Below are 25,272 nucleotides of genomic sequence, written 5' to 3'. Positions count from 1 at the left end.
TGGAAGGAGGAATTGGGCTGAATGAAGGGGCCCCGGTACATGACTTCCAGGGTGGTCTGGGGTGATTAATGCGCAGGGGAGGGGTGGATAGTGGAGTGGGCTTAATATTTATCATTTTCCGGTGGGAGGGCAGCTTGCTTGACTGCAGATATCTCAAGTTCCTGAAAATATATTTCTTAGCTTTGAATGGGATAAAAAAAACTACAGAGTCCCATCTTTCAGGAGGTTCTGCGGAGTTGGGGATCAGACTTCAGGAGCCAAAGCAATTCACCAATGAAAATCTAAAACTGTACATTAGGCGTGTGGAGCTGGAGCAGGGACTTGCTGCTGGAAGGCTGATATCTCTAGTTCTGGGCATAGTAGAGACAAGCTGTCAGTGTCCACCAAAAGGGGAGAGTCGCAGCTTTTGGATTATACCCTCAGAAAAACTCTAAGTCAGTCAAAACCCGAGATATCTGGCTGGGAAGAACAATTAACAGGCTTGGTTGGGGACCACTGCTTTTAAGTCAGATATCTCCGGTTCCCCAGGGCCGGTTTTCAAACATCTGGTACCCCTGGAAAGAGGGGACCCTCAGCTATCAGCCTACGGCCCTGATACTCCTGGGGCCCTTGGGCAAGAGCCCATTGAGCCCATATGAAAAGACGGCCCTGCACACAAAGCTTTTGACACAGTAGTGTGGCATCACTTATTTAGAATATTAGAATACAGAGGCTTCAATAAAAAAAATTGTTAGTCTCATCAAATATTTATACACAAAACCAACTTCTTTGTTGGTTAATGGCAAACAGGGGTCACAGATAACTATGCAGAGAGGCACAAGACAAAAATGCCCCTTGTCGCTCCTTCTCTTTAATTTATCTATAGATCCCCTCTTCTGGATATTACAAAACTCGACAATATATCAAGGTATCTCAATAGGGGAAAAATAAATAAAACTACCAGCATTCGCTGATGACGTTCTAGTATATATTGGGAATCCCAAGGAATCGCTACAGGATATTTTGGATTTATTAGACAATTTTGGAAAAATATCAGGTTTTCAGGTCAACCTATCCAAATCTGTAAGACTATATTTAAAAAACGGAAAAAGGAGTCCAGGGTGGGGAAGACAGATACCTGTATCTATAAAATGGGCAAATACATATATGACATATTTGGGCATTATGCTCCCAAAATACCCCTCGGACTTATATAGAATGAATGTAAAGGAGGCGATAGACTCAATGGCAAAGGAACTGGAAGGCTGGAAGCATTTGATGCTCTCTTATTTAGGGAGGGCTAATCTGATTAAGATGTGCACATTCCCAAGACTACTATACATTTTGCAATTACTACCAGTACTAATCAGTAGAACAGACCTAACAAACATAACTAAATTGTTCAGGCAATTTATATGTAAAGGGAAAAGACCTCTTATAGCCATGCATTAATTACAACAAACAAAAGCTAATGGAGGAATACATTTTCCAAACATCCAGCTTTATAATAATGCATCTTTATTGAGATTTCTGAGAGACTAGTTAAATGACAGTGATACATATGCTAATACTCAACTGGAGGCACAATTTATAAAGATAAAAAATCTGATAACTTTCCTCCATGGTGTAGAGGCGGAATTCGATCAGGAGTTGAAAGACAATCCCCTTTTGTGGACAGTCTATCGCCTCTGGCATGTTCTTAGACATTATAGAAATTTAGGGGGGCACAAGTCTTTATATCTGACGTTTCTTGACAATAACGAATTCCAGCATGGGGAGGCGGACTTTCCATTTAAGATGTTCCATAGTGAAGGCCTGACAGATATAAGAAACATAGTTAATATGGGAAACGGGAAACCAATAACATTCGCACAAGCACAGGAGACTTATCCATTTATTCATAGATACCCGCTAGCATTTCTCCAGATGCAGCACTATACCAGCTCGGTACTTAATGCTCTGTCGGAGGCAGACTTAACTAATGATCTAGATGTCCTTCTAAGAACCCCACTGGCCACAAAGAAAGCCTTATCTATACATTATAGTTTACTTAACAATCAGACAGACCACTCTCGATCACAATCAGGGATACAGTAATGGATGTCAGATTTTCCTGAGCTTACATGTGAGTTACTGCTTAACAGTTTACTTAAGTCTTGTAAATGACTGCCTTCGGCACAATATCAAGAGATGTTTTACACTAATGTCCACAGGGCATATTTCTCCCCGTATAAACAATATAAGGCGGGTATGACAGATGTCTGAAATGTCATACGCCTAATGCGGATCTAATACTTTGTTTTTGGTCGTGTCCATGAATCCGTCGTTTTTGGCTTCAGGTAAGACAATATGTAACGGAGCAGTTAATAAAATTTTATTCCTTTCACGGCAGAATGGGCAATCTTTGGGATAACTCCGGATGGACAGAGAATAACAAAGGGATGTAAAAGGTTGCTAATGGCAATTAGTGCGCCTGCACGTAAGGCAATTTTGCAATCTTGGTTCCTTAGAGATCCTCCCACTCTAATTTTGTTTAAGGGGAAACTACATCATTTATTTCAGATGCAATGGTTAGAAACCACCCTACAAAATGACAAATTGGTGGGGCGATTTTTCGATTCCTGGGAGAGTTATATTGCTACCCTACCCGTGGACTTCCAAAACAGAATTAAAAACTCATTAAAAACCACTAATTGGTATGAGACAAGAATAGCAATAGGGGACCCTCCTATAGTATTAGACAATTAAGTGTTGGTGGTGTCGTGGGGCCCCAGCCTCCTCATATCTCCGAAACAACTAGACTAGCGTTTTGTTTTGTTATATAAATTATAATATATCTAATTTAAACGATACATGAGGGAAAACAGAATGTATATGACATTGTTCCTTGTCGAGACTTAATGTTATATATGAGGTCATCCATAAACGATCCAGTTGTTGTTATACTCAACATGCTATGCTAATTGTATGTATCTGAAACCTATAACTGGTAATGTGAATAATATTGTACTGTGAAGCAATGCATCAATAAAAATGTTATACTGAAAATATAAAAAGAATGTCAAAGTTTGGGCTTTGGGGGTATGTATTAGGTAAACACTACAGAAACACCAGAATATATACTGAATAGATAGGGAAAGCAACACACTCACACATATATACATCCACATTAAAACACTAAAAAAGCTAGGGCCTGAGAGCCAGTACTAAAAAAAAAAAAAATTTTTTTTTTTAAAAAGCCAGATTCACATGAAGGGCATCTTACCTCCAGGTCCCTCACAGTTAGGGAGGTGGTAGATGGGCAGTGCTGGGTGGGTGAAACAGAGCCCCTCTTACAGACTGTGGTCTCTCTCATAACTCTCTCACTGGAGAGAGGTCCCTGTCACTGGCTGCTCTGACCATTGCAAGGAGACCTGTATTGATCAGTGTAGTGAGCATGCTGGAGAGTGTGAGAGCAGTAGTTTAGGGAATAGTAACAATGGGTGTAGTGTGCAGAATGGATCTGTGTAGGGGACAGGGGGAATAGGGTGGGAGGCAATGAGGAAGGTTGTAGGGAGCAGTAAAAAAGGGTGTGGGGAGCAGAAAGGAAGGGTATAGGGTGCAGTAAGGATAGGTGTAGAGCACAAAAAATCAGTATAGGGAGTAAGGAGAGGGTGTGTGCACGTAGGAGTGAGGGACAGTTGGTGGGGAGCAGAGGCTCAGCCTAGTGTGTGAGCAGTGAGCCAGTGACATTGCCGGCGGCATTTAAATGTGTGCATACAGTAGTGCTTAGTCTGGCAGCCATGGAATCACAGTCAGACAGCGCCCGTGGCATTCAAATGCAACCCGACCGCCAGCCAATCTGAGCTTGCGCTCCAGCAGCCAATCAGGAGCTGCTGCTGCTGCGGTCATTTTTCTGATTGGCTGCCGGACCACCAGCTCCGATTAGCTGGCGGCCGGCAATACATTTTAAATGCCGCTGAAGCTGACTGGATCTCCATGGCTGCCAGACTAAGCAAGGGACAAGAGTACTGAGAGTCCCCCCTTGATTCCCGCACACCTCCTCCCTAACAGAAACACATAGCAGAGACGACAGATGGGATGGGGGCAGCACGGATGGTGTAATGGTTAGCATTACTGTCTCACAGCACTGAGGTCATGGGTTCAATCCCCAACATGGCCATAACTGTGTGGAGTTTGCATATTCTCCTGGTGCTTGCGTGGGTTTCCTCAAGGTACTCCGGTTTCCTCCCACAATCCAAAAATATATTTTTAGGTTTAATTGGCTCCCAATAAAAATGAACCCTAGCGTGAATGTGGTTGTATGTACATATGGTTTGGCAGGGACTGCCATATATTCTCTGTAAAGCGCGGCAGTATATGTGTGCACTATATATAATAATATAAATAAATAAATGAGTGTAAATAAAAAGTGAATGCCCTGTTTTGTGTAGCGATCACAGAGCAGCACAGAGCAGCAGCAAAAACTGCAAAGAACTCTGAATAACTCCCTTTATCCATGGGACGCTACTGAAAAATTACAAGATTTATAGCAGAGCTGCCAATACAGAAGAAGACAATAGAGGCCAACATCCTGGCAAACTTTCAAATCCTGGAGGAAGTGCTTAGTAAAGATGGAGTTAAGATACATAATTCTCTAATAATTTCTTTTAAAACAGATATCTGTGGTCCAGGAAACGCTTCAGAACTGTTTTGAAAGTTATTTTTTTCTTGATATTTGTTTTTCTTGATTTTTTGTTCATTAAAATTGAACTATGTATCTGCAATACTTTTCTGTCTGATAAAAACTGTTTTGAAGATAATGACCTTGGGCATACCTCCCAACTTTTCCATGCCTGTAATCGGGACCCTCGTGTGGCTCAGCTGCCCGCGTCCTGAAAAGCGGGCGTGACCACGGATGGTAGAGGCATGGCCTCCGATGGGTGGCGCCTACCTGCTTTTCTTTATTTTGGGGGTGTGCCCAGCGCTCCCTGAGCAGCTGGGCAGCCTCCTGCTCCCCTCCTAACAGTGAATACATGCTGTGCGCGTGCGCACAGCATGTATTCAGAGATTACTCGCTGCTTTGCGGAGCAGAGCAGCGTGTGATCAAAGGCTCCCCCAACTGTCCCCCCTCACCCCGCCCGCAGGACACTGCAACCCGCGGGTGGGACAGTGTCTGTATAGCTGGACTGTCCCGCTGGAATCGGGACAGTTGGGAGGTAAGCCTTGTGGGTGATTCAGGCCTGTTTGCTGGGCTGCTAATTTTGCTGTCCTGCGTTCAGCTAGTCTCTGCCTCCAGGGGGAGTGTATATTAGCCGTGCAAGTGTGCAGCCCTATGTGTACGCCGAGCTGCTAAAATCCACTTTGTGCAGTCTCTGCGCAGCCCAGGACTTACTGCTCCAGTGCAATCACATCAGGCTGATCAGGGCCAGAGCTGACGTCAGACACCCACCCTGAAAACACTTAGGCACATCTGTGTTTCTCCGGACACTACCAATAAATGGTCAGTCACCACCCACAAACAGCTTCCTCCTATCAATCACCTTGTGAATGTCCGTGCGATCTGATTTTTCGCACCATCCTGTCGCTGACCGGCGATGCTCTTTGTTGCTGTCTGACGCATGTTAGCATTGCGGTGCATACGCATGCGCAGTTAGTACCTGATTGCCAGCTGTGCGAAAATGCACACCAGCAATCAGGAGTGAATCACCCCCCTAGCCCAGTGGTTCACAAACTTTTTTGAATCACAGTGCCCTAGAGTATCAAAAATGTTTTCACGGCACACCTAGGCCAAAAGTTTCTTATTGAGAAATTTAGAAAGAAAAATGTAAGTAAATTGTGTTTATATGTATCATTAGGTTCAATTGTGTGGTGAGGGACAAGTTTTGCTTCACTTTGTCCACATATGTTATGACTGGCAGCCACCAGCACTGGTTTGTTTATTACACTGACCATAAATAATTTGAATTGGTCCTGGACCACCAACCTGTGGCACCCCAGGGTGCCACAACACACAGTGAAAGTGTCCCGAGGCACCCCAGGGTGCCACAACACACAGTTTGAGAACCACTGATCTAGCCAAAGATTGACACATTGGGCGGTATTCAAATGATATATCATGCCCAATCTCCTTTCTAAAGTGATCTCCATTATCGCGCATGTCGCGCCCATAGCAATCAGGTATAGCTGCATAAAGGGTTGGGCACCCTTGCTACCCCAGGGGTAGCGAGCTGAAATGATTATGCCATGCCTGTTAGCAGAAACATAACAGGTGTGGAAGGGAGTGAAAAGAATTCAATACGGACCATTGAGTGTTTCTGAAGTTGTAAAGTAAGCTTTGAAAGCTTTCATTATATTTGCATCAATATATTTTTGCAAATCAGGATTATTGGAGGTAATTTGCGGCGTGCAGAGCAGTTTGCTTGTGGCAGCGCAGACATACACATTGCGGTTGCATCAGTCATGGATGCAACCGTAATTTGATTGACAGCGGGTATTCGTGGAGCAGCGACGCGGCGTTGTGAGGGTGGGCCAGCACCGTTTTCGGGGTGGGCCAGCACCGTTTTCGGGGTGGCTGCGTGATGTAACATGCAGTTGCTTTGAAAATAAAGATTACCACTTACTGCCAGCTGGGCTGCGCTGCCAGGGGTCAACCTTAGATCCGATAGATGCGAACGCGCACGTGGGGGAGGGGGTTGGGCGGCCTCACACATGCTAGACGGTCTTGCCCTGTGCTGGATGGCCCCCAGCATGTGCAGAGATGAACGCAGATCTGGCTGTGTATGCGATCACCTGCTTTCATCTCTGAACAACTCCCATCGACCAATAAACTCCATCAAAACAAGAAAATTCAATTTATTGTACAGGTATGTTGTACATGCGTTATGTTGTGAAACACAATTTAATTAGCAGTTTAATGTTCTTATTCGAGAAGCATTAATAAGCCCTTAAAAAATAAACTGTACAGAAACTTTAACTATAATAAACTACACAAACAGTTTTGTTAATATTTTGAAACCTGAATATCAGTATAATTGGTTTCTTTTATAATCCTTGCATTTTTTTTTTTTGCACTTATGTTACTCTAAGACAGGGGGGGTGATTCCGAGTTGTTCGCTCGTTATTTTTTTTCGCTACGGAGCGATTAGTCGCAAACTGCGCATGCGCAATGTACGCAGAGCGCCTGCGCCAAGTAAATTAGCACAAAAGTTTGGTAATTTACTCACGGAGTAACAAAGTTTTTTCTGCTGATTGTAGTGTGATTGACAGGAAGTGGGTTTTTCTGGGCGGAAAATGGCCGTTTTATGGGAGTGTGCGGAAAAACGCAGGCGTTCGAGTTGCAAAACGCAGGAGTGGCTGGAGAAATGGGGGAGTGGTTGGGCAAACGCTGGGTGTGTTTGTGAAATTTGTGAAATCTAACTCTCTCTGCACATGTTATATCTGCCCCCCCTGCTGTGCACATGGTTTTGCCCAATTGCTAACAAACTTGCTGCTGCGATCAACTCGGAATTACCCCCTATATAAATAACTGATAATAATAATAATAAGGTACGGAGCCTTACACACATTACCTACTGACACCAATATCGAATAGTCAGGTATCAAAACCGAGAGTACTATGATATACCGGCGCTCGGGATCCCGGCACCTTTTTACAGTTACCAGCTCCCCCTTTTCCCCTGGACACAATTACCAGCTCCGCATCCTCCCGCTTCAAGGACAAAATTACCAGCTTCCCTCCCTAGACACAATTACCAGCTCGCATTATGAAAATTGTGAATATTAAAACAGAGAGGCTGATCTGTAACACCTTAGGGAAGCAACAGCGGTTTATTGGCGCTGGACCTAAAGGATTCCATCTATTTGTCACTAACAATTAACAGCTCCCCACCCTACTCCCCCTTGGACCAAATTACCAGCTTCCTCCTCCTTGACAAAAGCTACCTCGCTGAAGCATGGCAAACAGAAACAGAAATTAATAGAAAAAGGTCTACCTTATGTGCCATGCTCAAGCTTCCCGCTGCTTGCTGCAGAGCCGGCCCTAACCAATATGATGCCCTAGGCAAGATTTTGGCTGGTGCCCCCTAGCACAACCCCTGGTTCCGCCTCTGACTTTGCACCTCTTTCCCAGCACCATCACCCTTCACCCATAGCAGTCCTTATTTTGGGGTTTGTACGTACCCCCTATATTTTAAATAGGAACAGTTTGCACATTTTGCGCACAGCCCAAAAAGGGGTGTGTTTTTGCTGGCAAGGGGCATTGCCCCACAATAGTAACCCCAATTCCAATTACGCCACACAGTACTGCAACTTTATTCACATTTGATCATGCGATAGTGTCCAGAATTCATATTACATCCCACAGTAGTATCACTTTACCTTAAACGTTACACCTCACAGTAGAGCCCCTTATTCACATTACATCACACTGAATTGCTCCTTATTCAAATTACACCACACACTATTGCTCTTTATTCACATTAGACAACACAGTAGTGCCCTTTCTATATGCAACGCCACATAGTAGAGCACCTTATACACATAATGCCACACATTAGTAATGCACTTATACACATAATTCCACACAGTAATGCCCCTTACACATATGAGACACATTATTAATGTCCTTATAAACATAATGCGCCTTACACATTATGACAACCTTTATTAATGCCCTTTTACACATAATGTCCCTTACACATATGCCGCACATTATTAATGACCTTATACACAAAATGACACACATAGTGCCCCCTACACATTTGCTGCACATTATTAGTGCCCCTATACACATAATGACACACATACAGTAGTACCCTGTTACACATATGCCGCACATTATTAATGCCCTTATACACATAATGACACATATAGTGCCCCTTACACATATGTTGCACATTATTAATGCATTTTTACATGACACACATAATGCTCCTTACACATATTCCGAACTCTACTGTACAACCAACCCACTCACATGCATACAGCAATCACACTGCCACTAACACTGTGACCTCTGCCTCTGCTTGGATACAGATGTGTCCTCATAAATCTTGCCTCAATGCTAACGTCGGGCACCTTTTTTATGAAAATGCATCTTATTTTCATTGCTATGTGGCTAGGATGCACAAGCTGCTTCTGCTGATTAAAATTATATGCAGCATGCCTATATACTGTGTGAGACTGTGGCTGTATCTGCATATGAAATGCTACACACAGAATATAGGCATGCCGCATATCATTTTAATCAGCAGAAGCTGCTGATGCCCCTAGGCCTATCAAATGCCCTAGGCAATTGCCTAGTTTGCCTATGCCTATGGCCGGCTCTGGCTTGCTGTGTGCTGCCCGCATCCACTATCTGGGCTGCCCCCAACACTGCCTGCCCCCAACACTGCTCTTCGCCTGATGAAATGGCAGTTGATGTGCCGCATCACGTGACGCGGCCACGAGATCGCGACCAAGATTTCCTCAAGATCGCTGGCAGCTTTAAGGTACTGCAGCGCAATGACAAGCAGCTCAGCTGGTCGAGAAGGATTGGATGCGGCCCGCGGGCCGTATTTTACCCACCCCTACTCTAAGAAGTGGGTCCATAGGCTTTATTAGGTTGATAAAAATGTCCATGGCACAAAAAAGGTTAAGAATCCCCAGGCCTGCTAAAAATTATCAAGGGCCTGTTGTGAGAGGTAGAGGAGCTGTGACCAGTGCTGTATGGATGTGGCCAGTGCCATGTAGTCATGTGCAGCTACCTACACTATCAGCCCCAGGGTCTCCCTAAATATGTAAAAGCAGAAAAATGGCATCATTTTGTTGGGAAAATAGAAAGATTATTTTAATACCTAAAATGTATGACTTATAGGCCCTACACATTGGCCGATTTTCTGAAAGATATGAACGATCTCGTTCATAAATGAACGAGAACTCGTTCATATCTTTCAGTGTGGAGACTCCATCGATGAACGATGCGCGTCCCCGCGCTCGTTCATCGCTGGTCTCCCGTCGGCTGTGCATGCAGGCCAATATGGACGATCTCGTCCATATTTGCCTGCACTTCAATGCAGCCGCGTGACGGGGGAGTGAAGAAACTTCACTCCCCCCGTCACTGCCCCCCCGCCGCTGGGTCGCTCGTCGGCCGTATCGGCCGTCGGGCACCTCGGCGGCGCATCGTGATATGTGTAGGGCCCTTTAGAGAGGTATCCAATTAGCCACTTTTATCCAATGCATTGGCTTATCTGGGATTTTGTTTCACTCGGGGGTAGGGGGCTGGGGTGGGGTTGTCATCTAAGGCTACCTCCCTAGTGCCTAACCCTAGCGCCCCCCAGGCCCATCACCCCAATACTTACCTTCAGGATGTCAGAGGTTGGTGTTCTGGCGCTGGGATTCCGGCATCAGTCACATGACTACCATCATTATGAGTTTTGCCGGGACATTACGGCTTTTTGGGCACTGAGACCACACATCCCTTTTCCTGAGTACCTGTTTCAAAATGTTGCAAGGTATGGTAGTGTACTGTACACTATATTATAGATTTTTTTCTTTTGTTCCACCTCTCGTCATCTATTGCATGTACTGTACCTTCTGAAAGGCAATTAGAAACCCCTTTCCGTAACTGCCAGTAAACCATTGAAAGTAATTTAAGCAGTTCTGGTCATGTCCCTTTAGATAAGAGATGCAGTGCCAAGTAAAGCATATTTTATTATTCAAATATTTATTTTTCCTGTATTCAAATGTCTTTTCTTATTTTTTTTTAATATTTATTTACATTATCAAATTTTTTTTTGTTTGTTTTACAAATCTGTACTTGGAAGCCTTAAGACGGGTACACACAAGGCGATGTGCTCGGTGAGCGACATCGCTTAGTGTTTCCTCTCCCGGGCTGGGCCGCCGAACCGCGGGCATACACACTCTGCGATATCACTAATGATATCGCACAGTGACGTCATGCCGTGGCTGGACGGAGAATGCAGTTTTGGACGATGAGTCCAAATTGAGCTGCATGCCTGGCTGACACAGAGGGTCGTTAACGACCCGCGGGGCCGCACATTGCTCGGTGTCGGCAACATACACATATAGTAAACAACGTCAATATAGTAAATGACATTGCTCAGGAAGGGTCAAAATGAGTGCCGTTGTTTACTTTATCGCTAAGTGTGTACCCACCATAATACAGGGCTCCAGGTGCATTGCACCTTACCAGCTATGCAGTAAGTATCCCATATCTAAATATTCCTAAATACGGAATATTCCGAAATACGGAATTTTCTGAGTGAGACTGAGATAGTGAAACCTTTGTTTTCGTTTGGCTTATTGTACACAAACTTTGTTTAATGCACATAGTTATTAAAAATATTGGCTAAAATGACCTTCAGGCTGTGTGTATAAGGTGTATATGTAACATAAATACATTCTGTGCTTATATTTAGGTCCCATTACCATGATATCTCATTAGGGTGTGCAATTATTCCAAAATACGGAAAAATCCGATATCCAAAATACTTCTGGTCCCAAGCATTTTGGATAAGGGATACTCAACCTGTATAATGAAGTCCTCACATTAATTTAAATGATGTTTTTTCGCTCCTTTCTAACTTTAAATCATGGTTCAGGCTTTGTATTTTGAGCTAGGAGGGTGACTTGGAACTTAAATGTTCATAATAAAACTGATATGATACTTATACAAACAGCGAATAAAGCTATTACTAACATCATAAGGCACTTCTCTTGCAGGCTCTTGCTCCTTATACTGCTTATATTTGAATAAAATGTTAATTAGCTAATTCTTTGACTTCAAGGATATTCTCCTATACAAATATCTGAAGAGTTTTAGAAACCCCTCATTTTACCATTTTTTATTGAAATTTACATAATTTGATGTCTCATTGTTCTCTGACATTAAAGCAAGGAACAAATAATTTTGTTTAACAAAATGTAATCTACATTTTTTACTTAGAATATAGCGACTTTTTGCAGATATAACAGCTGAACTAGGGCCGGCTAGAAAGCCATTTCAGCGGTGCTGCCAAACAAGGGAGCCACCCCACTAGTCTCACACTAATCAGTAGTTGTTTGCCAACCATTCAGTCCTCTGAAAACCAACACGCCAGAGAAAGCGCACCAGCTGATGACATAGGCGATGCCAGTGCAGGAACCATAACACATCGTTCTCTGCAATGTCCAGGATCTGTTGATGAAGCCACTGCCTGTATGTGGCCACTGATCCTGAGCTCCCCAGACCTGGGTTGAGAGAGCCGGCTGGGGAGCTCAATTGGGTTGCAGCTGTTACTGTGCTGGGTTGTGTGGCCTGATCCTCACTGGATGATCCCCAGATAAAATGGTACCAGTAGGAGTAGTTAGTGACAAGTTACTGACAAATAATATATATAAATTAGTGATGTGCACCGGAAATTTTTCGGGTTTTGTGTTTTGGTTTTGGATTCGGTTCCGCGGCCGTGATTTGAATTCGGACGCGTTTTGGCAAAACCTCCCTGAAATTTTTTTGTCGGATTCGGGTGTGTTTTGGATTCAGGTGTTTTTTTTACAAAAAACCCTCAAAAACAGCTTAAATCATAGAATTTGGGGGTCATTTTGATCCCATTGTATTATTAACCTCAATAACCATAATTTCCACTCATTTCCAGTCTATTCTGAACACCTCACACCTCACAATATTATTTTTAGTCCTAAAATTTGCACCGAGGTCGCTGGATGACTAAGCTAAGCGACCCAAGTGGCCGACACAAACACCTGGCCCATCTAGGAGTGGCACTGCAGTGTCAGACAGGATGGCACTTCAAAAAAAATAGTCCCCAAACAGCACATGATGCAAAGAAAAAAAGAGGCGCAATGAGGTAACTGTGTGACTAAGCTAAGCGACCCAAGTGGCCGACACAAACACCTGGCCCATCTAGGAGTGGCACTGCAGTGTCAGACAGGATGGCAGATTTAAAAAATAGTCCCCAAACAGCACATGATGCAAAGAAAACTGAAAGAAAAAAGAGGTGCAAGATGGAATTGTCCTTGGGCCCTCCCACCCACCCTTATGTTGTATAAACAGGACATGCACACTTTAACAAACCCATCATTTCAGCGACAGGGTCTGCCACACGACTGTGACTGAAATGACTGGTTGGTTTGGGCCCCCACCAAAAAAGAAGCAATCAATCTCTCCTTGCACAAACTGGCTCTACAGAGGCAAGATGTCCACCTCCTCCTCATCGTCCGATTCCTCACCCCTTTCACTGTATACATCCCCCTCCTCACAGATTATTAACTCGTCCCCACTGGAATCCACCATCTCAGGTCCCTGTGTACTTTCTGGAGGCAATTGCTGGTGAATGTCTCCACGGAGGAATTGATTATAATTAATTTTGATGAACATCATCTTCTCCACATTTTCTGGAAGTAACCTCGTACGCCGATTGCTGACAAGGTGAGCGGCTGCACTAAACACTCTTTCGGAGTACACACTGGAGGGGGGGCAACTTAGGTAAAATAAAGCCAGTTTGTGCAAGGGCCTCCAAATTGCCTCTTTTTCCTGCCAGTATACGTACGGACTGTCTGACGTGCCTACTTGGATGCGGTCACTCATATAATCCTCTACCATTCTTTCAATGGTGACAGAATCATATGCAGTGACAGTAGACGACATGTCAGTAATCGTTGGCAGGTCCTTCAGTCCGGACAAGATGTCAGCACTCGCTCCAGACTGCCCTGCATCACCGCCAGCGGGTGGGCTCGGAATTCTTAGCCTTTTCCTCGCAGCCCCAGTTGCGGGAGAATGTGAAGGAGGAGCTGTTGACGGGTCACGTTCCGCTTGACTTGAAGATTTTCTCACCAGCAGGTCTTTGAACCTCTGCAGACTTGTGTCTGCCGGAAAGAGAGATACAACGTAGGTTTTAAATCTAGGATCGAGCACGGTGGCCAAAATGTAGTGCTCTGATTTCAACAGATTGACCACCAGTGAATCCTAAATTAAGGGCTCCATCCACAAGTCCCACATTCCTAGCGGAATCGCTCTGTTTTAGCTCCTCCTTCAATGTCTCCAGCTTCTTCTGCAAAAGCCTGATGAGGGGAATGACCTGACTCAGGCTAGCAGTGTCTGAACTGATTTCACGTGTGGCAAGTTCAAAGGGTTGCAGAACCTTGCACAACGTTGAAATCATTCTCCACTGCGCTTGAGTCAGGTGCATTCCCCCTCCTTTGCCTATATCGTAGGCAGATGTATAGGCTTGAATGGCCTTTTGCTGCTCCTCCATCCTCTGAAGCATATAGAGGTTTGAATTCCACCTCGTTACCACCTCTTGCTTCAGATGATGGCAGGGCAGGTTCAGGACTGTTTGCTGGTGCTCCAGTCTTCGGCACGCGGTGGCTGAATGCCGAAAGTGGCCCGCAATTCTTCGGGCCACCGACAGCATCTCTTGCACGCCCCTGTCATTTTTTAAATAATTCTGCACCACCAAATTCAATGTATGTGCAAAACATGGGACGTGCTGGAATTTGTCCAGATGTAATGCACGCACAATATTGGTGGCGTTGTCCGAAGTCACAAATCCCCAGGAGAGTCCAATTGGGGTAAGCCATTCTGCGATGATGTTCCTCAGTTTCCGTAAGAGATTGTCAGCTGTGTGCCTCTTATGGAAAGCAGTGATACAAAGCGTAGCCTGCCTAGGAACGAGTTGGCATTTGGGAGATGCTGCTACTGGTGCCGCCGCTGCTGTTCTTGCTGCAGGAGGCAATACATCTACCCAGTGGGCTGTCACAGTCATATAGTCCTGAGTCTGCCCTGCTCCACTTGTCCACATGTCCGTGGTTAAGTGGACATTGGGTACAACTGCATTTTTTAGGACACTGGTGACTCTTTTTCTGACGTCTGTGTACATTTTCGGTATCGCCTGCCTAGAGAAATGGAACCTAGATGGTATTTGGTACCAGGGACACAGTACCTCAATCAAGTCTCTAGTTCCCTGTGAAGTAACGGTGGATACCGGAAACACGTTTCTCACCACCCAGGCTGCCAAGGCCTGAGTTATCCGCTTTGCAGCAGGACGACTGCTGTGATATTTAATTTTCCTCGTAAAGGACTGTTGGACAGTCAATTGCTTACTGGAAGTAGTACAAGTGGTCTTCCGACTTCCCCTCTGGGATGACGATCGACTCCCAGCAGCAACAACAGCAGCGCCAGCAGCAGTAGGCGTTACACTCAAGGATGTATCGGAGGAATCCCAGGACGGAGAGGACTCATCAGACTTGCCAGTGACATGGCCTGCAGGACTATTGGCTTTCCTGTCTAAGGAGGAAATTGACACTGAGGGAGTTGATGGTGTGGTTTGCAGGAGCTTGGTTACAAGAGGAAGGGATTTAGTGGTCAGTGGACTGCTTCTGCTGTCATCCAAAGTTTTTGAACTTGTCACTGACTTCTGATGAATGCGGTCCAGGTGACGTATAAGGGAGGATGTTCCTAGGTGGTTAACGTCCTTACCCCTACTTATTACAGCTTGACAAAGGAAACACACGGCTTGACACCAGTTGTCCGCATTTGTGTTGAAATAATTCCACACCGAAGAGGTGATTTTTTTTGTATTTTGACCAGGCATGTCAATGGCCATATTCGTCCCACGGACAACAGGTGTCTCCCCGGGTGCCTGACTTAAACAAACCACCTCACCATCAGAATCCTCCTTGTCAATTTCCTCCCCAGCGCCAGCAACACCCATATCCTCATCCTGGTGTACTTCAACAGTGACATCTTCAATTTGACTATCAGGAACTGGACTGCGGGTGCTCCTTCCAGCACTTGCAGGGGGCGTGAAAATGGTGAAAGGCGCAACCTCTTCCCGTCCAGTGTTGGGAAGGTCAGGCATCGCAACCGACACAATTGGACTCTCCTTGGGGATTTGTGATTTAGAAGAACGCACAGTTCTTTGCTGTGCTTTTGCCATCTTAACTCTTTTAAGTTTTCTAGAAGGAGGATGAGTGCTTCCATCCTCAGGTGAAGCTGAACCACTAGACTTGTACATAGGCCAGGGCCTCAGCCGTTCTTTGCCACTCCGTGTCGTAAATGGCACATTGGCAAGTTTACGCTTCTCCTCAGACGATTTTGATTTAGATTTTTGGGTCATTTTACTGAGCTTTATTTTTTTGGATTTTACATGCTCTCTACTATGACATTGGGCATCGGCCTTGGCAGACGACGTTGATGGCATTTCATCGTCTCGGCCATGACTAGTGGCAGCAGCTTCAGCACGAGGTGGAAGTGGATCTTGATCTTTCCCTATTTTACCCTCCACATTTTTGTTCTCCATTTTTTAATGTGTGGAATTATATGCAAGTAATATATCAATAGCAATGGCCTACTACTATATACACTGCGCACAACTGAAATGCACCACAGGTATGGATGGATAGTATACTTGACGACACAGAGGTAGGTAGAGCAGTGGCCTACTGTACCGTACTACTATATATTATATACTGGTGGACAGCAAACTGTGCAAAACTGAAATGCACCACAGGTATGGATGGATAGTATACTTGACGACACAGAGGTAGGTAGAGCAGTGGCCTACTGTACCATACTGCTATATATTATATACTGGTGGACAGCAAACTGTGCAAAACTGAAATGCACCACAGGTATGGATGGATAGTATACTTGACGACACAGAGGTAGGTAGAGCAGTGGCCTACTGTACCGTACTGCTATATATTATATACTGGTGGACAGCAAACTGTGCAAAACTGAAATGCACCACAGGTATGGATGGATAGTATACTTGACGACACAGAGGTAGGTAGAGCAGTGGCCTACTGTACCGTACTGCTATATATTATATACTGGTGGACAGCAAACTGTGCAAAACTGAAATGCACCACAGGTATGGATGGATAGTATACTTGACGATACAGAGGTAGGTAGAGCAGTGGCCTACTGTACCGTACTGCTATATAGTATATACTGGTGGTCAGCAAACTGTGCAAAACTGAAATGCACCACAGGTATGGATGGATAGTATACTTGACGACACAGAGGTAGGTAGAGCAGTGGCCTACTGTACCGTACTGCTATATAGTATATACTGGTGGTCAGCAAACTGTGCAAAACTGAAATGCACCACAGGTATGGATGGATAGTATACTTGACGACACAGAGGTAGGTAGAGCAGTGGCCTACTGTACCATACTGCTATATATTATATACTGGTGGTCAGCAAACTGTGCAAAACTGAAATGCACCACAGGTATGGATGGATAGTATACTTGACGACACAGAGGTAGGTAGAGCAGTGGCCTTCTGTACCGTACTGCTATATAGTATATACTGGTGGTCAGCAAACTGTGCAAAACTGAAATGCACCACAGGTATGGATGGATAGTATACTTGACGACACAGAGGTAGGTAGAGCAGTAGCCTTCTGTACCGTACTGCTATATAGTATATACTGGTGGTCAGCAAACTGTGCAAAACTGAAATGCACCACAGGTATGGATGGATAGTATACTTGACGACACAGAGGTTGGTAGAGCAGTGGACTACTGTACCGTACTGCTATATATATTGGGGGTAATTCCAAGTTGATCGCAGCAGGAATTCTTTTAGCAATTGGGCAAAACCATGTGCACTGCAGGGGAGGCAGATATAACATGTGCAGAGAGAGTTAGATTTGGGTGTGGTGTGTTCAATCTGCAATCTTATTTGCAGTGTAAAAATAAAGCAGCCAGTATTTACCCTGCACAGAAATAAAATAACCCACCCAAATCTAACTCTCTCTGCAAATGTTATATCTGCCACACCTGCAGTGCACATGGTTTTGCCCAATTGCTAACTTTCTTGCTGCTGCGATCAACTCAGAATTACCCCCATAGTTATACTGTTGGTCAGCAAAATTCTGCACTGTCCTCCTACTATATACTACAATCAGGGCCGGTTCTGGCGCTCTGTTCGCCCCGGGCGGCAATAGGGGGCGTGGTTTCATACAGGGGGCGTGGTCATTTACGCCCCATGTACAGACTGAAATGATGTGTGCTGCGCGATGACATCATCGCGCACCGCACAGCAAAGGTTCTCTCCACGAAGGGAAACTAGACGCGTACGCGTCTAGTTTCCCTTCACAGCAGCAGCGGGGGGGCAGCGGCCATCGGCAGCAGGGGGACAGCGGGGGGCACACAGCAGCAGCGGATCTTGCCCTGGTGCGGCGCGCTCCGGATGGCGCCCTGCGCCCTCCGGAAGGCGGCGCCCCGGGCAAAAGTCCTGCTTGCCCGTGGCAAGATCCGCTACTGACTACAATGCAGCACAGATATGGAGCGTTGTTCAGGCAGAGAACGTATAATACTGGTGGTCACTGGTCACTGGTCAGCAAAACTCTGCACTGTCCTCCTACTATATAATACTGCTGGTCCCCAGTCCCCACAATAAAGCAATTAGCACACTGAGCACAGATATTTGCAGCACACTGAGCACAGTCAGATATGGAGCGTTTTTCAGGCAGAGAACGTAGATATTTGCACTTGCAGCACACTGAGCACAGATATTTGCAGCACACTGAGCACAGATATTTGCAGCACAATTTGCAGCCCACTGAACATAGAAACTGAGAGGACGCCAGCCACGTCCTCTCCCTAACATTTCCAATGTACGAGTGAAAAATGGCGGTGACGAGCGGCTCCTTATATAGAATACGAATCTCGCGAGAATCCGACCGCGGGATGATGTCGTTCGGGCGCGCTCGGGTTAACCGAGCAAGGCGGGAAGATCCGAGTTGCTCGGACCCGTGAAAAAAAAGGTGAAGTTCGGGCGGGTTTGGATCGTGAGGATCCGAACCCGCTCATCACTAATATAAATATGTACCTACATTATAGCATTAATATGTGAAACAGTGTTACAGGTTTTTATACAGGATAGTGTTAAAAGATTTATATCTGACACTTTTTTTTACCAGTTTTAATACAGGTTAGTGTTACAGTTGTGTATGTGAGTTAGTGTTCTTGATTCATGATAATAGTGTTACTGGTGTATATGTGAGAGTGTTACAGGTGTGTACATGAAATGTTACAGGTATATAAGTGAGATAATGTTACAGGTATATGTATACAGGATAGTGTTACAAGTGCATGTTATAGTTATGTATATGCAAAAGAGTTCTAGGTATGTATATGAAATATTGTTACAGATGTGAATATGTGATGATGCTACATGCAATTGTGTTACAGGTATATATATGGGATAATGTTACCGTTGTATATACAGGGTCATGCTACAGTGTATATGGGACATTGTTACAGTTATTTATATTAGTACTGATGAGTCCCCTATTGACATCCTCTTGCCCATCTTCTGTACACACTGTTTGCATAGGGTTGCCAGACTTCTGGAATTACTTTGGACAGCTTGGAAATCTGGACATCTGTTTGGAGTCTGGAGCCTTTGTAATCACGGACAGGTCATGTCCGGAAATTATCATGTGCATATTTTTTCCCTGTGTGGGCAAATGGTGGGTGTGCACTACAAAAATTCTCATACTCGATGCGAGAAAACCTGGTGCCGATACTGTGTTGAACTTACTTGTGGCTTTCTTTCTGACATGGAAATCAAATAATGTTTGGGAAGTTCTTCCCAACAATGCAGCAGAAGCTCCCGCAAATTTGTTGCACTTGTAGGTTGCTTCAATTTCACCATTCTGTCCAGCTCATCCCAAACCAGCTTGATGGGGTTTCTGTCTGGAGACTCTGATGGCCATTCTGTGATTTGAAGCCTACCTTGCTCCTTTCCTGAAATGTAGTTCTGACATAGCCTGGAGGTATGGTTTGGGTTTTTACCAACCAACCAGCTCCTAACTGTCATTTTTCAAGCACAGCCTGTAACATTGCAGTTAGGAACATATTGGCTGGTACTTCATCTCCATCCACTCTCTCTCTCATCGAGGCTTAGTACATAGACCCCCTTTTTTAACTCTAAATTTACATTAGTTTTCAGTCTTTGCTGACCTACACTGTTTTTTTTTTTTTTAAATCAATGAGTATCTTAGTTGCCTACATGTTGTGAAATGGTCTTATACATTAGATATTTCTGAGGTGGAAACAGCAACACTGAAAGGTATTCAACGTGTGGCTTGAAGATAACTCAAACATAGCGCACTTGCAGCCTAGAAGAGATGGTGGTGTTGTCAATGAATAGTTAAATTGATGGAGGTGAGGCTATTCAGGAGGATGGAAGGACTATCAGATCAGTCTTAGTTCAATGTCATCTTAAATACTTTGCAGTCCAAATATTACCTAATTCCCTTCTATTCAAAATTGCCCTTGATTCTATATCAAACTAGGGCATGAAGGTTGAATACAATAGTAGAGCCCGCTGGAGGGCAGTTCTGCAATGCTGGAAGGTTGTGAACAGCTCGTTGAGAAGGTGTGGACAGAAGGAGACAACCGTGCAGTTGGCATAGTGGTAAAGACAATACACACTAAACGAGTGCCGGCATCGGCAAGTGCATACACACTTGTCGATACCAGCAGGGAAGGGAGCAACGGAAGGGGGCGGCGGGGGAAACGACGCCTATGCTGCATCTGCAGCATGGCTGTTGTTAACAAGGGCCTCCCTCGTCTGTACATGTTCAGACGAGGGAGGGGGTCATTGAGTGTACACACTAGACGAGATTGTAAAAGATCTCGCTCAGATCCGTCCTTCTGAGCGATATCTTTTACTTTCTCGTCTAGTGTGTATGGGCCTTTAGTTTTACTGCCTCACATCACTGAGTTCCTGAATTAGATTTCCACCAAGGCAATGTTTAGACAGTGTACGCATTTGTGTGTGTTACCTCCAGGTATTCCAGTTTCCTCCCACAATCCAAAAACATACCGGTAGGTTAATTGGATTTGAAATTGTTTACAATAATCAGTTTTCCAGTTTTACACATGTGGAATGTTCCTACACCTGATTAGTCTGCAAACTTACCAAGATAAAAAATATATGTTTTCAAATGTGGGGCCCTTAAAAGCCAGTGTTCTATTTTCATAAAGCTATCAAGAGAATTGTAGTTTTTAATGTGCAGAATAAAGTTAATATAATTATTTTTAGTCTACTTTTATCGTACATTCAATGTACATTTGTACATTCAGTATTAAATTAGTAATTGTAAAGCGCAACGGAATATGCTGCGCTATATAAGAAACTGTTAATAAATAAATAGATAGTAGACTTTAGCCTGCTGTACTGCTCTAGAATGTTGCTTTCAGTTCATCTGCTGTGTGTCAGTAGTTATAAATAGGTGTCTGTAGTTAAATAGTAAGCAAACTGAACTAGACGTAATGGGTGGATAGTTGGTACTGTAGCAGGATCAAAATTATGGTGCTGTAATTACAGTTGTTGAAAAACCCAGTTATTTTCTAAGACTACCATTAGTTGTTTCACAAACATTGCAGTATGCTTATAAAAACAAACCCATGAGAATGTCATACTAAAAATAAGATGTCGGTAACCCAATGGTTCACTTACTTTTTTGAGTCACGGCGCCCTAGAGCATCAGAATTTTTTTCACGGCACCCCAAGGCCAAAAGTTTCTTATTGAGAAATTCAGAAAGAAATATTCACGTAAACTGTGTTTCTATGTCATGCTTAGGGTCAATTATGTGGTGAGGTACAGGATTCACTTGTGTTTGTCCACATATTTAATGAATGTAAGCTGCAAGCACTGGTTTTGTCTATTTCATTGACTGAAAAATAATTTGATTGGTCCTGGACTACCAACCCGTAGCACCCCTGCAAAAGTCCAGAGGCACACCAGGGTGCCTAGGTACACAGTTTGAGTACCACTGGGGTAACCTATTTTGCACTACAACATTTTGAACACGCCATAAAGCATATTTGCCAGGAGAACGCAATTCTCCATGTAGAGCTCTCACCTGCAAGGTGGATGGGACATGCCATATTGGCACAAACTGAGTCACCATATGCTTTGCACTACCCGCTTGTTTTAGAGTCGTATGCAAAGCAGCCATACTGTATCTGCACTTTCCACACTGTGCATTTGAACCAGGGAGTTGATGCATAGATACACATCTCTGTGGAGTAGCACAGAACTCAGCTGAATATCTATTTGCAGCTAAGTAGCTTTCACTGGGTGGTAATAGTGCTTTTCCACTAAGAATAAATGTGGCCTGGTCGCATTGTGGTTGTGTAGATGTAATTGTGGTCTGTGCATAAGTGAGAGTATGCATGCTGATAATGATGATGGCTGCAATCATAAGTGGATGAATCAGGGTGTTGCAGCATGGACTCCTCTACCAGTCATTTCTGCAAAGTGTAGCCCATAGGCTACAGCGACTCTGCCAGGGATGCCATCAGAAATTGTGGGGCCCCGGACTAAAAAAATGGGCAGGACACCTCTCGGGGGAAAGGTGGGAAGCAGGGGTGCTGAAGCTGTGGGTGGAGCCACAGCAGGGGTTGGACAGCAACTAAACCAGTTTAAAAAAAATTCAAAGTTTGGGGTGTGGCGGTGGGTATTATAGCGTTAATCTATCAATCTATCATATAATTTATGAAACTATATCAATATGGAAATATAGGAGCTAAAACGGCTTTAAATTCACACACATACACAGAAAATCAGAATCTACACTAAATACATAGGGAAAGCCACATATATTCTACATATACACACAAAAAGCTGGATCCACATAAAATACATTGAAAAAGCCAAATCCACATAAAATAAGATTGAAAAAGTCAGATTCCATATTGCAGTGCCCTTAGTATGCATTATGCCCCATTGCAGTGCCCTTAGTACGCATTATGCCACATTGCAGTGCCCTTAGTTGGTATTATGCCACATTGCAGTGCCCTTTACACATGATGCCACATTGTACTGCCCTTATTATGCATTATGGCACCATGCAGTGCCCTTAGTATGCATTATGCCTCATTGCAGTGCCCTTAGTACGCCTTATGCCACATTGCAGTGCCCTTAGTTGGTATTATGCCACATTGCAGTGCCCTTTACACATGATGCCACATTGCATTGCCCTTAGTATGCATTATGGCACCATGCAGTGTCTTTAGTATGCATTTTGCCCCATTGCAGTGCCCTTAGTACGCCTTATGCCACATTGCAGTGCCTTTAGTTGGTATTATGCCACATTGCAGTGCCCTTTACACATGATGCCACATTGCACTGCCCTTAGTATGCATTATGGCACCATGCAGTGCCCTTAGTATGCATTATGCCACAGTGCAGTGTCCTTAGTATGCATTATGGCACATTGCAGTGCCCTTAGTACACATTATTCCACATAGCAGTGTCCTTAGCATGCATTATCCCACTTTGTTTCTGTCCTTACTCCATTCCGCCATACACTAGCATATACTGCGGTACACCACACATTATGCCATGACTCCATTCTGCAAGACATCCCTTCATACTGCTTTTACCCCACTCTGCAGGACAGTCCACATACTGCCCTCACCCCTATATGCAGGACACTCCAGCAACACCTCCAGGTATATTAATACTACCTCTAGTAATATCCTATTTCTCGATCATCTCCATCCACAGCAGCAGCTATGGGGCCCGGATGGCAGTGGTGTTAATAGCTCCAGCCACCAGTGTTGCAGCTAGCGCACCGGCAGCAGCAGCCTTTAGAGGCAGGTACAGCACCAGAGGCATTTCTAATGTGACTCTGGCTGTGAGCCAGTTGCATGCCATGCAACATCTGCAGCTCCGAATGCGGTACTTGGTGCATCTGAAAAGGGGTGTAGCCTGTGAAAAAGGGGGAATGGCTTTTCGGGAATTCCGCTATCAGCAGCCATGCCACCCATTTTTGACACAGTGGAGTCATGGCCAGCACTTTGTGAGCTGCTGGCGTGCCCCCAGTCACTCTGTTTCCCGTGAATAAATGCATGTGCACAGCATCTATTCACTGTTGCTCTGCTCTGCACTAAGCAAAGCAGCAAGTGACAGAAGTCCAACTCCTCCCTTCACCACCACAGGAAACTGCAGCCCGTGGGAGGGACAGCGGGACAGTTCCAAAAAAACGTGACTGTGCCACTAAAAGTTGGGAGGTATGCAATGGGAGCTGGTGCTGTCCCTGTCTCTACATGGCCGCTGCCTGCTGGTGCGCTAGCTACAACACTGGTGTAGCAGAGCTAATCTACACCACTGCCACCCGGGCCCCCTTTCTGTCTGGGCCCAGAACTGAAGTCCATGCAGTCCCACCCTGATGATGGCTCTGGGCTCTGATGCCAGGTCCAATCTCCGGACCTCAAAGGAACCTAGCAGCTGACAAACTAGTAGCCTCTATAGAAACCTATGGGCGCTGTTTATGCTGTCAGAAATGGGTGGACCCATGCAGATATTGAAAGATACAGGTTACATGTTACATTCAGGGTATACTTAATATTTGTGGGTACCCCCAAAAATTGATGTTTTTGGGCGATACCATGCAAATATTATTTGATAACTAGGTCCCAGGATATCTGGGAGACTCTTGTTTAGGATAAAATCTCCTGAAATCCCAAAGAAGCAGACAAACCTGCTTCAATGAGGCTTAACAGCCTACAAAATGGGAGTGGGAACTGGGCAGGAAGCATTTTGGTGCAATCAGCATCATCTTGCCACTTCCCTGCCAACTTGGTGGCACAAACATAATCAAGTCACACCCCTTTCTTTTTTTCACACCTACCCTTTTAGCAAATGCTGGAGGGAAACTATGAAATGTTCCTAACTATAAAATTTGTGTGCACAGCACGTGTCACCCTTTTTGATTGTACTAGAAAACCATGTCTAGTTTCTTATATTATTTTAATTCATCTCTTGTGTTAGAAAATGCATTTGCAAATCATTTAGCTTCAATTTAAATCTTACTTTCAACTTCAAAGCTTGTTTTTCCCTTTATCTTTTGGGCACACAATTGTCTCCACCATGCTGCCATATGTGGTACACATCTCCTCTCGTGTAAGCTGTTTGGCTCTCTGTTTGATCTTCCTTTGAAAAACTTCAAATATTTTGACATTTCTCGAGTGCTGACATTTGCAAAAATGTGTCAGAATAGATAGTGCAGTGCCAGTCTGCCACATGTACATGTTCATATGCTGGATTATGTGGTGGGTGTGGTCCTCATCTGAACTTGTGACTCTATGTTTAAAAGTACTCTAGCATGCATGTCAAAACTGAAGTTTCTTAGTGCTAATACTAAAGTGGCAGAAAGTTACTGCCAGAGTCAACAGAGAATGAATAAACGGTGATGTATGTGAATCCAAATGAGAAGCCAGGCTTCCCCACAATAGCCTGACATCAAATCACTAGCAAAAGGGGAAGTAGGGATACCTGCACA

The 25,272-nt window shown here is 44.5% G+C and overlaps 1 protein-coding gene and 1 long non-coding RNA gene across 2 annotated transcripts in view; one reads left to right on the top strand and one right to left on the bottom strand.

Annotated features, from left to right (window-relative positions):
* RECK (reversion inducing cysteine rich protein with kazal motifs) overlaps nt 1–25,272 on the top strand; it is a 424,990-nt gene that overhangs the window by 14,775 nt on the left and 384,943 nt on the right. The gene's annotated exons all lie outside the window — the stretch shown is intronic.
* On the bottom strand, nt 1,481–24,918 carry LOC134929075 (uncharacterized). The gene is made up of 2 exons (XR_010178258.1): nt 24,804–24,918; nt 1,481–1,794 (listed from the first exon to the last, which is right to left on the bottom strand). It is a non-coding gene; the product is annotated as an uncharacterized LOC134929075 (long non-coding RNA).

Source organism: Pseudophryne corroboree, chromosome 5, assembly GCF_028390025.1.
Source record: "Pseudophryne corroboree isolate aPseCor3 chromosome 5, aPseCor3.hap2, whole genome shotgun sequence".
NCBI classification, from domain to species: domain Eukaryota; kingdom Metazoa; phylum Chordata; class Amphibia; order Anura; family Myobatrachidae; genus Pseudophryne; species Pseudophryne corroboree.
This window is presented reverse-complemented; position numbering and strand designations above follow the sequence as displayed.